This window comes from Haemaphysalis longicornis, unplaced genomic scaffold (assembly GCF_048455015.1).
Source record: "Haemaphysalis longicornis isolate Haplotype H1 unplaced genomic scaffold, Haemaphysalis longicornis Haplotype H1 scaffold_1, whole genome shotgun sequence".
Lineage (NCBI taxonomy): Eukaryota > Metazoa > Arthropoda > Arachnida > Ixodida > Ixodidae > Haemaphysalis > Haemaphysalis longicornis.
Window position 1 is genome coordinate 97,469,683 of NW_027526203.1, and position 9,926 is coordinate 97,479,608.

Genomic DNA, 9,926 nt, shown 5'->3' on the forward strand with positions numbered 1-9,926 from the left:
AAGTAACAGATAAACAGAAAGACGAAAACCAGCTACCGCGCGAAAAGCCAAAGAGGGAGGTCCCGCCGCGAGAAAGGGACAGGACAGGGGCGCTACGCGTCGTTGTGTCTATTTCCCTTAACAGCACGGTCAAAACCCCCACGGGTCTGACCTTAATCACTAATTTGTGTGTGTGTGTGTGTGTGTGTGCGGTTAACCAGAGCGCCCGACACAAATTTGCTGCACCTGGCGACGCGCCGACGGTGGGCCCGATTCGCGCCTCAGTCAAACAGCTCGCGGCAGACGTGCCGCGACTTGGCGGCACACAGCGCGGCCGAGTCTACTCTCCTTTTCCCATCGAGACGGCCGCACCAAATCATGCCTGGGACGACCGGCCCGAAAAAGACATGCAGCGAGTAGACCCTGGAGACGGCGCCGCTGAGTCTCCTTCCCTTTCTTGTCGTGGCTCGGCTGACGCAATCACTTCGCTTTCAACCTGCGGCCAGTGATAGTCCTGATTGGAAAGATTCGAACTGCATGCGGCTGCGGCGGAACCCCGGGGGTGTAAAACCAGCCCTGAAGCAGCGGCTGTGCAGCGGCATTTCATTGGAGGCACTGAGTTGAGACGTGCTATCGCCTTTGTGCGAGCCATGTAACACTCTTGCTACCTTTGTATATAGTGTATATAAATGCAGCTTAAAATCACCGTCAGCTCGACAACTTCATCGCTCTGCTCTGCGCCGCGTCGATGGCGGACTGAGCAGGGCAACGTCGCAACAGTGGTGACTGAGCAGGAATGGCCCAGTCCCAACACTGTGCGTGTGTGTGTTCGGGGGGGGGGGTGAGGGGGGGGGGGGGGCGTGGAGAGGGTATCGCTCGCAGTCGAGGGCCGCAGGGCACCCAGTTGCTGCCGGTGCTTGGCAGCCGTTTCAGCAGTGTCGAACAGCGCTGTCGTGCTTCGTGCACTCGAGAACAAAGTTTGCAGACGCGTTTTAAATGCAGAGCATTTCAGTAACTCACGATGTCACCCGCGTTGATGTCCGTCGCTGTCCGCACCCCTCCCCCTACACTATATAAAAAAAATACTATCCGGCGCCTGGTTTCGATCCCTCGACCCTGCGGGCGGAACGCAATGTACATGGTGCTACACATTGCGCCACAAAGCCGACACAGAATGGGAGGCTACGAACGCGCCTTATATCCTTGACTCATTCAAACTACGTCAAGAAGCTGCTGATACAACGCATTCACTACCACCAACTCCCCAAACACTAAACGTTAACGCAATACACCCACCCCCTACGCGACGCATTTACTCGAGTCCCCCTCGCGGGGAGATGGGACCGCCAAAAACAACGCGCTCTGGACTGCGCAGTAAGGGTGCCGGCACGTGCGAGAACCGCTCGCGCTGTTCGTTCCAGGCAGGGGGCGCGCGAGCACTGCGAAGGCGGGAAATTTGAACAGCTTTGGACAAACCTCCGTTCAATTCATCAAGAGAGAAGTGAGACAGGGAGGCGAAGAGCGTGATGGGTAGTAGCAGTAAGCGGATAACGGTGCCACAGGCCGTTATGGCGAATCACTGCTCTGCATTTACGACAGCTTTCATGTTGAGTGGAACGGCTTTAATTTTTTCGGAGGCGTGATAGCTTGCACTGACGTCACTGTATTGCCGTGTTGGTTGGTTGGTTGCATGCACCATGGAAATCTGCAGCTCTTATCTCGAGCAGTGCGGATGAAGCTGACAGCGATCGATCAAAAAAAGCGGTGGCATCGTTATGTGCATTCCACACGTTTTACGAGATGTTCCAAGACGTGAGCTTAAGCGGCAATACCGGCGTCTGGCGTTGGCGTTCATCACTTCAAAACGATTCCTTCACGAGGCCTCCCACAGTGTGAGCTTAAACTCGACAGTAGCTGCTAGCGAGGGGTGGGCGCCCGCTTTTAAACAGTAGTGAAGGTAGGGGAATAATAACCACCAAATTTCACCATCATCGTCAGCGTCGTCATTACACGGTGGCATAAACGAGAAGCGGTGAATGGGGTTGCCACCCGAAAGTAAAGCCATTCGAAAGCAAAACGATCCTCCAGCGGCAAGATGCCAGAGCTCTTCGACAGAATATGTTAGGCTAAACAAGGCGTCGCATGCGTTCAACTGGATATTATGATGTCCGATTCACAACTGACAAACGTGCTTAGGTGTAATCGGATATTTTATTTGTATTGCTGGGGAAATTCCACCGCCGCACCTGTACGGTGGGGCTATATGCTCACTTGTAAAAAGCACTACACGAGACCATATTACTAGAGAACCTGAGCAAAATGGTTCAAAACGGGAACCTAATAAAACCATATGGGCGCACGTACATCAGCCAAATTTTCGCTTGAATACACACAGCGAAATGGTGCGGACAATTTCGGTGAGACAAACGTTACAAACCACGTAGTCGGTTTGACGCGAGTTACGTAAATTAACTGTGACTGTTGAAATGAGCGGTTCGGCTCACAAAACGACTACGCAGCGCGACATGCGTCTACGGAAACTTCTGAAAACCGAAAAAGAGGGATTTCAGTACGCCTAGTGCGTCCATTGTTAGCAGCCTCCACCGCCTCTCCCCTAAAACAACTGGAAGGGAGCACGCGCAATGAAGCCGCCACGCGTTCACAGGCCGCGTCAGGAAAAATAACTGCGGCAGTCAACAAGTGCCGTAGGAGAAGAGCAACTGCGCCCGCGTTTCCCGCCGGGCCCTCACCCCCTCGTTTTCCCTCTTCACCGTGACCCCTTTTCAAGCGACCGCCGCGAAACGCTTACAGCGCCAAACAGGGACCGGGAAAGGAGGGAGGTGCAGTTTTCGTTGTCTAATTTTGCCATCCTTGACAGTTAAGCTGCACAGCGGCACTGCTAATGTTTGCGACTCGTACACGCGCGTCCAAACTCGAGCTCGTGATAAAACTTGTTTGCAGTACTGTACTCACGAGTGCACATACTCAAGAGTGCAAGCGCTCGCAAAACCAGTATTCATGAGTACTGTGTACTCATGAGTACTGTGTACTCATGAGTACTGTGTACTCACGAGTACTGTGTACTCACGAGTACTGTGTACTCATGAGTACTGTGTACTCACGACTACTGTGTAGTCATACTCATTAGTACTCAAACTCATAAGTACTCATACTCATGAATGCTGTACTCATGAGTACTCATACTCATGAGTAGTGTACTCATGAGTACTGTACTCACGAGTAGTGGACTTACCCCTGTACTCACTCGTCATCATACTCACTTTTTTTTCTGGGTGTGTACTCACTCATCATCGTACTCACTCGTGAGTTTGAGTACAAATGAGTGTACTCACGAGTGAGTACGCCGACCTATGATCTGGGCCAAGTATTACTCTTTTACGCGCAGCGGAAAGCTCACACTTTTGTTGCAAAGTTTGCCGCTTTTTTCTCACCCTTTCCTTCGTGTTTTTGGACGCCGCCATCTTCACATGTCTACATCATCGATTCCCAGATGTTCGTCATGAGCTAGACATCCTGCTATTGGGCGGCTTTTTCACGCACTTCCGGCAAAGAGATGAGTCGTCTGCTCAGCGTCGGCTCGCCGCGGCTGATCTGCCAGCGGAGTGTCGGAGTGCTTGGACATTTTACGACAAACGAAACAAGTGTAAACAAACGCTTAACCGTTCGTATTGAATGCAACACGGCCATAACACGACATGGATATTCTCTCACCTGAGTACGTTCCGTAAAGAAAGCGTTGAAGCCCCGTGGCACTTCTTTCGTGCAATCGCAGAGAACGCCCTGAGCCGAATGCCCGGGTTTGACGGATACATTTTATTCCACTTCAAAACAATCCATAGATGCGTTTCGAACGAACACAATGTCACAACATGCGTTGCAAGTCTGAACCGCGATTGACAGACGATAGGTTGCCTCCTCCTGCCCGTCGTAAATCCGGCACTCACCTCGCGCGCGGTTTGCGGGGACGAACAGCAAGTCACTGAACTCTGGCGCGCAAGCCGAGATAACTTTTAGCCACGCACACTGCACATACCCCATGCGAGGTTGAGTCGTACGTCGCTCGAGAAAGATAATCCAGACTATGGGAAGCACTATCCACCCGCAGAAGCACAACGTCGCATTTCATCGCGAAACAAAGGCGTCGACAACACACACACCATCGCCTCCTGTAATGCCAAACGCATCTCACACTTCCCAATGAGAGTGAGTGGTACGCCTGAAGTGCCACATGTCGCGAGGTGGGGCCCCGAGCTGAACCGGGATCACGGAACCGTAACTGACTTCTGGGGAGGTTTGTAACTCCGGGTAGCTCCGCACGTGTGGATGCGCCGCCAGGCCGGATAATCCGGTCACGTGATGTTGACGTCACATATCCGTCCGCCTCCGTGAGAGGGTTTCTCCGTCGTGTGAATCCCGCTTTAACAAGCTGTGCGCGGATGCCGCCTGCACTCCTCACATTACCCAGAAATGGACAAGATGCCCCAACACACACCCACGATGCCCCTACTGTAACGACAACGTCAAATCCACCTAGTGTGGACGTGCCCACGCTTTGCCAAACATCGCCCAGAGAGTTTAACAAACATCAATCCCGACACCCTACCACATGAAGCACATACTGGATTAGACGCATCTTTATTACGAACAATTGCCGCTTTTACAGTTAAGAGTGGTCTGGCGCGAGTAGTCTAACTGGGGCCGACCCCGGTGAAAGGCGCCCGTGTTTGTCGCCTCTGCTCTTAGTCCCGTCCCTGCGCTGTTCAACTTCATGCAATGAACCAACTAGCCCAGTTATAAACCCTCCTGCTTTCAGGCCCCCATAACACGAATCCCTTCTTTGAATACGGACCTTGATTAGTAATCCCCTCCCTTCCATCCCTCCCTCTCCCCACTGTACGGCAAACGCCCTCCTTGCTCCAATAAAAAGACTCAATCAATCAATCAATCAATCAATTTCGCTCAGAACCTGCCGCTTGTGTGATGTACCGGTATCAATTTAACACTGGTTCATACATTTAAAAAATGCGAGACTAACTGCCTTCGGATTTCCTCCAAAAACTTTTAAAAATGAATTTCACTTGACCCCCCCCCCCCCCCCCCCACAGTGTGAGATATCTTATTTCATATGGGACAGTGATGTTCCTTAAGACGGGCCCTTCTCTATTCGTTTCGCACATCTTATGGAAACCGCGTATGTTGAATCTGCAAGCTGAGACTCAAAAAGACGTAGAGTGGGGCTAGTTGGTGATGCTTCATACTGAAATGCACTAAGTATACAGAAGAATAGGAAGCTAACAGGACTGGGACGAGGTGTAGACTGGGTCTGCGGCTCGTCCCAGTTCTGTTAGCGTCCTATTCGTCTGTATACTTCGCGCAATTCAGTAGGAAGCTGATACTATTTATTTATTTATTTATTTATTTATATTTTTATTTATTTATTTATTTATTTATTTGTTTGTTTGTTTGTTTATTTAATTATTTATTTATTTTGTAGCGAAGAGCCTGGACATTAGAAGATGGACACTTTTCCATTGGCTATGTCCTGTCATAAAATAGCAGTTGGTGGACAATTGTGGTGTCGCGTCGGCGACGGCCCCGAAGGGCAAAGCAGGAGACAAACGCCCGTTGAAAGAGTCAAGCCAAAAGAGAATAATTTATTCAGTGACGTCATATATATACCCCGGTGTTAGCCCCCCTGGTGGTAGAATCCCCGAAACTCCCAGATGCGAAAACCCCGGATACTACATTCTCCTTCCCTGTATATATCTGTATATATAGATGTATATATAGATGTACATAAGTGGAAATAAAGAATTCATTCAGGCCCAAACGTTACATAACCCGCCCGGGGCAATGACGTCTTCCGCTGCCGGGGTTATCAGCCTTGGCGTCTGCGTGTCAACGGTGGTACCGAAATTACCATTGGCCGACACGTTAACACCAGTACCAATGTCGTAATAATATTTCTAATAGTAATAACAGCAATCGCCATTATCAGATTGCTTGTGTCCACTGCAGGACGGAGGTCTCCCCTAGTACCGGCAGCCGTGCCTCTCTTGCGATGCGGTAATCGACGCTTTGCTACAGAATTTTAAGATTTCATTCCTTCATTGAGCTAATGGTCTTCATCTACTTCTAGTCCTGTCCCTTCGTAGCCATGACGGTCGACCGGTTGTCACCTTCAACCGAAAGTTGTTCTCTGATATAGGCTCCTCGTTGGCATTATTCCCATCATCCATCCCGTTCCCCGTTTAGCTGAACTACGTTTTCCTTCAAGGCGCCAAGTTTCTGCATTATAACTCACCACTGGCGGTATGCGTCGGCTGTATGCTTTCGTTCCAGTACTGCAAGGAGCCGGTGTCTGCAGTTCATTATTTGGGCGTCCCCTACGAACGCCCTAACCCGTTATTTCTACTCCAGTTTGTTTCTACGGTTTGTTTTCCGTGGTCGGATCAGCACTGACAACTTGTTCAAGATAATTATATTCATCCACACCTTCATATATTTAATTACCTATACTGAAATAAGGCGTTTTGTGTGTCTGTTTAACCTATAAACCTATTGACCTTTCATATGCGTAATAAGGCCAACAACAAGTCCTTCTAAACTATTAGAGATTTTCGACTTCAGGTTCTGAAGCGCTTATACAGGCATTCTCCAGACTCACTGAACGAGACTATGTTGTCGGCAAGCCTCAATTGGCTGAAATATTCCTTAAATATTCTATCCTGGCTTCTCGCTTTCAATGGGGCATGGAGAAAATAAAATGTTCTCAATTAGCTCATTGTTCGGGACAATTGGGGTGTACGGAGGAGTGTCGCATACGGCAGAGAAAGGAACGAGCAGGAGTAGGGAGGCTATTTAAGTGTATGCGTCGATCAAAGAATGCGTAGTTCCGTCGTGGTTAGAGATTTGTCTGGAACAGGAAGTGTACATAAATTTTTTGAGGTGTTCTTGTAGTGAAACTTTATTTCTTGTTTGTAGTGGAGAACTGCAATTCAGTCCCGGCATTTTTCAAACTTGGCTGACCTTGGACCAGCTGACGGACCAGTTGGCGCTTATAAACCTGGCCCGGATAATTTCCGACACTTAATGTTGCGTTTCAATAAAGTTTTTTCTACTTCTCCTCGCTTTCAAACTGCCTGGATACCCCCTAGAGGCAGGCTATAAACAAAAAATAGTGTTTCGTTGCCAGGGTTCACTCCCGATTAGGAACTTCACACTTTCCTTGAGGAAAGTTTCCTGGCAATGCATATTTTGGATTTGTCCTTTAGAGTTCTCGTGTATTGTCTCTTCTATTCACTGGTCCCTTAAAGCTTCCACTACTGCAGCGGTGTCTACAGAACCAAGCAATTTTTCCTAATCAATATATTCATGCGAAGATTATGATAAGACAGAAAGCTGGACTTTTCGGTTCATGGTTTTTAAAGTGTGAACCACGGCAATCTGCGCGTGTCGTCTCCCCTTTTGTGTAGTGTTTTACCACTGATTCACACTTCGAGAATATGATACCCAGCATATTTTTCTATTCTTTTACAGACAGCAAAATAGTTTTCGATTATTGAGTAATCTTTCCTACATCCAGCCTTGTTAAGTTCGGGCTCCTCACTTAATAATTAAAACTGCCCGGCAACTAGATATCTTTCGCTGGGGTTAGCTTGTTTACCTGTATTGTGCTTGTTTCCCCGCCGGCCGAGCTGAGTTAGGCACGAGGGGCGTAAGGAGAAACCGCGGCGACTTCTTTGTTATTCGCCGAGCTTTTGTATTCGCCCAACGAGCGGGCCCGGAGATGGTCCTTACAAACGCGTCGGTCACACTATAACAGCTGAAAGCGATGTAAGCTTTCGAAGAAGGATGTCCTTGCTAGAAGCCGGCGGAGAGGGACCTGTGACATTTCAACGACCACGATTACTGCCACCAGAATCGCCGAAGCGGGCGGGAGCTGAAGGTCGGTCAAGGGGTCAAACATTGGGTCAGACTTAGGAACAAGTCACCAGACGTTCTGTCTAGGATAGTTGCACTGCTCAAAGCTACTGAGCGGATTTGCAGTTCGTCACACGTCTCAACCTGGCGACTCGCCGGCTGGATGGCATCAATAGAGAGGCGACCAGGCTTTGTTAGGCGCTCCACGTGTTAACAAAGGAAAGGAATTTTGGCGGTGTGGGGCTCAGTTGTCGGCGCTCACTGTATGACAATACTTTAAGATTGGCGCCCGAGAGCTGATTCCCGGCGTTAGGTCTGCTTTAAGTTGATTGGTTTTCATTTTTGTTATATTTGTGTTTTCTGGGATACCTTTGGGTTTCTGTATGAGTGAGAGAGGTGGGTCACGTGACTATTCTGAACCCACCTAGCTTTGTCACGGTAGCCAATCAGTGGCCTAGTGCGGTGTAATCAATGAGCCATCCTCACTCTAAGTTGTGATGTCCCTTATGTGGGCGGGGTTTTGGTGGTAAAACCGAGGAGTTCGCAGTTTTGGGGACGGACAGAAGGTTGAGAGGAGAGCGGCGAGTCCGCTTGACGCGGGCCTTGCCTGACCTCTTGTTTGCGATCACGAGCCATGAGTTGTGAATACGTAGTGTAAATAACGTGTACATATTGTACATTTTGACTTTGCCTGGAGTAGACCGCCGTCGGCTATGTGCCGTCGCCCACCGAGCCAGCAAGTCGTCGTTCATCGGATCATCTTTTCGACCAACGGCAGCGGCGACCGATCCACCTTTTGCAATTTAACTAGCCTGCTCTCTCGTTTGTTCAAAATCTATGGTTATTTATTATTAAGTTATTTAGGTATTTATTACCTTATAAGAGGTTATAAATAACTTGCATATAGTACACAGCAGGCTGATGGACCTCCGTTTCTAAATTTTTTGAAATCTCTTCTGTTGGGTGAGAATTATGCTGGCTCATTTTAAGACTAAGCGAACCTTTATTGTTCTGAGGCTACCTAAGAATTATTTTGCGAACACTTCTACTGCAATGTGCCTTCCATTGTTCAGTGCACCCACGGCTGTTCCGTACTCTCATGCAGCTTTTCTTCTCCTCACCCCTTAAGCGCCGTTTGTACCTTGCCTTGACTGCTCGGGCTTCTTTGATCAAGTTATCCCATCCAGTGCGGTTACCTAGCCTGTCGTGCTTGGCGTACAACTCTATATACTATCTTTCCACAACATTGCTTATCTCGTCCATAATGTGCGCCATGTTGCAACTTTCTTCTGCGCGTTTATACATTCTGCCGTTGGTAATATCAAGCTTCTTCGTGGTTGCTTTTACGTTTCCTCCTTTTTTTCACGTTTTTTATTCTTTGCCGTGTCGTTGGTACGAGTTTTAGTAACCTACTTCTCTCGACGTTTTCGTCCGTTCGATTCGCTTCGTCGGTGTTGAGGCTCTTCTATTTCTGTGTGGCAAATATCTTTTGGCTGACGCCACGAACAAAAAGTGGCCGTAAACCGACACTTCGTCAAAAACAAACACAGTCAATCAAAAAGCCACGAGTACTGTTATGGTCTCAATACATGAGTAAACTAAACAGTGAGAAACCTGAGTTTGGCAACACCTTCGTGTGCCGTGATTCAGGTAAGTGATTCGCAAATACAGGTAAAATGTCCGCATTCCGGATTTGCTTGGCTTAAAAGCGCTTGGTGGCCCAGCCATACTGAGGCCACCTGATTGTATTTCACAATTTTTAGACGTCGGTCACGCTTTTGGCTTACAACTTGCATTTTTTCATTAGAAACACAAAAATACCGGCTGAGTCTGTCCTTAAAACCACCCGTGCATAGCGAGACGTTCCTATGGTGTGATGCTGCATTGCGAGGACATGTTGGGCTAGAGAAGCCACAATCGTTACGATGGTACTCAACTGGTGCGGCATATTACCAGCAGTAGTGGCTCAGTGGCTAAAGCGTTGCGCTACTTAACACAAGCGC